A 2,910-nucleotide genomic window follows, 5' to 3' on the forward strand; every position below is an offset into this window, starting at 1 on the left:
AATATGTTACTTTATACATATTCTATTATGGCAAACAAAAATGTTAAAATGTATCCACTCGCTACTCGTGAAAAACAGCTTAGCCGTGTTTTGCATGTTGTGCCAAATTGAGTAAAAAAGCAATGTATGTGCCTGTTTACTGTCTTTCTGTTTACTATATGCCTGTTTACTGCTATTCAAATTGTAATCTTTCAAATGGACCGTTTGTGATAATCAAAGCAATACTTAGTATGCAAATTATTCGTCCCTTCCCAGCAAAGCATTCTGGGTATTGTGCAGTACTTACACTCTACTGTCCAGTCTCTCTAACTGAAAAGAGAGGAGTGTTTTGTGCACCCATGGCCATGGAATAATTATCCTTAACCATCCTTTTCTTGGGGTTGAGCTATTGATCAATGAATGTCTAATGAGGTCAGTACTGCTAATACCACAAAACAACACAAACAGCATCACTAGTGTGTAAGCACTAGGTAGGTGCAATTTTTGGAACCAAGATTTCTAAGAGTTCAAAAACAGAAAAAAAAACAGTGCTTGATAATAAGTTACTATTGATGGTGGGAAACCATCTGTAAAGGAACCATTGATGGTCACCACCTACATTAGTATCGAGCAAGCTGCGGGCCAATCAGGTCCCAGGGGCATGGTTTTGTGGGGGCAGAGCTATGTTCCATGTCCGAGCAGTGCACATAGTTAAAAAATAATAATATTTGGTCATGCCATGCCATCGATGGAGGGCAACCGTCGGGTTCTCCGAGATCGATGGCAAAAGTATTCCAAATCGGGCAAAAGCCATAGATGATTAGTAATTAGGTCGATGGCCATCCCTACCCAAAAAGCTTAATATATCGGCCCTGTAGTGACATCACTGGAGTCCGCGGCCAATCAAAGTCAGGTGGTGGAGTGGCTTTGCTGCTATTCCCTCACCGTCACTACTGCAAGGACCCGCCGCGGCCCCGTTTCTAGGCAAATTGTAATGACTCAACTGATGCAAAAGTGCCAAGCTCACATAATCTAGGCATAATTGCAAGAGGAGGTGAAGATAGAGTTGTCGGCAAGTGCCTGAACTAGCCATGTTTCTAGAAGAGTCCTGCTTAAGCTGTATTCTGCTGGTCACAACAGTAATGGGACACTAATGGTTAAAATAATGGCTTTGAATTAATGCTATGAAAAACAGATGCGTCCACTCCTCATACTCTGTGGCTTCAGTCGCGCCAAATAGTCCCTCTTGTCAGACCAGGTCCTGTGCGGCACAGCTGCGCCAAGCATCTTTTTCACTTAAAATGTGCGTCTTATTTGCATAAGTAAAACTGGAATACACAATACTAATTTACTAGATGACACTGATCAACGTGATGTGCAACACTTGTACATCTGTGTGTGAGTCGGAATCTGTGCATGAAGTGCTGCAATGCAGCAGTCGCAGCTTTTTCTCATACCAAGTTCTGTTGTGCTTCACCTACTGCTTTGTGTTTATTTCCTGTACAGTTAAAGTTGCAGCCCAGCGACTCTAGTACACGGCGAGTGGTGTTTCATTGCATCTGTGACACAAATAAGATGCAAAGTTTAAAGAAAAAGACATCACACTGCACCTGTCCGAGAGCCAGGCGTCTCGCCCCGTATGGCATATTGAGGCTAGGTGTGTGAGGACACATCTGTATAAATACATTAATCCAGTGTTGATAATTGTAAATAGTAAATTACAAGTTATAACACTTTGCACTGTGTAATGAATTCGTGTTAGGGGAGCTGGGGTTCATGAACTTTCACAGTCTATAGTACCGCAATCAAGATTTTTAATCACCACTGTTATATTACCATCCGTCTGATGTCACAGGGGGTCTACAGAGCAGTGACGTGCAGTGAGATCAATGGCTGGGGAGGCACTAGATGATCAACAACACACACGCACGCATGCACGCACGCACGCACGCACACACACACACACACACACACACACCCTACTTAAAAAAAAGCACCTTAGGATTCCCCTTATACCACAGCAACCAGCACCAGGCTGAACCAACCAAGGGTATAATGCCATAGAATTGGAGACTCTCAGTGTGATGTCCCCCTGCCATCACATTCTCCACCGCAAACCAGTCAGCCCAGGGCTGGGAAAACATAAAATGCCTCCCCCCCACAAACAAAATCCAGCACCCCTGGTGGCGGTGGGTGTGGGGTTCATGGTATGTTAATATTGTTTTTTACAGACCGCCCAGACATTAAGACTACAGGTGCCACCCTAGTGGCGGTGGGTGCGGGGTTCATAGTATGTTAATATTGTTCTTTACATGTTAGTATTGTTTATGTTAATATTGTTCTTTACAGGCAGCTTACCAGGGCTACCATCAGAAATCGTGGGGCCCGGGACTGACAAAATAGGCTGGGCCCCATGTGACGTGTCAATTTTTCCACTGCTAAGAGTCGTTGGGGGGGGCTGTTGGACGAACAAGGGTCTGCAGAAGACATTATGCCCATTTGCTAGCCAATTTTAACTTTCAAATGCGTGCTGAAAGCACATATTTGACGTATTTAATAAATAAAGATTCCACCATGTACATGTAAGTGTAATGGAGGGGCAGAACTCTTCATACCAGAGTAAAGGCAGGTGAGAGATTGTTTATTACCATATAGCTACAACATTTTTTTGTACACAACATACCATGTGTAAAATAGCACATTAAAACCATGCAGTGACAAAAGACCATAATGCATTATACTGTACCTTAGCCATCCCTTAAGAAGTACATGGCCACCATGTAAGAGAAATACAGTACAGTACCAATTACAGAAATACTATGTAGCCCCAGTTGTTGCAGTCTGGTATTATACTGGCAATATTAGCATTAGTAAATATAATATACTTACCACACAAAAGACAAATAAAGGGAAGGTGAGGAGGCTGATGCC

General features: G+C 43.0%; 1 non-coding gene across 1 annotated transcript; it reads left to right on the forward strand.

The window, feature by feature from the left end:
- The first annotated feature begins 362 nt into the window (after positions 1-362).
- On the forward strand, positions 363-491 carry LOC134913640 (U4atac minor spliceosomal RNA). Its single transcript, XR_010177340.1, has one exon. It is a non-coding gene; the product is annotated as a U4atac minor spliceosomal RNA (small nuclear RNA).
- Positions 492-2,910: the final 2,419 nt, after the last annotated feature.

Source organism: Pseudophryne corroboree, chromosome 4, assembly GCF_028390025.1.
Source record: "Pseudophryne corroboree isolate aPseCor3 chromosome 4, aPseCor3.hap2, whole genome shotgun sequence".
In the NCBI taxonomy this organism is placed as follows: domain Eukaryota; kingdom Metazoa; phylum Chordata; class Amphibia; order Anura; family Myobatrachidae; genus Pseudophryne; species Pseudophryne corroboree.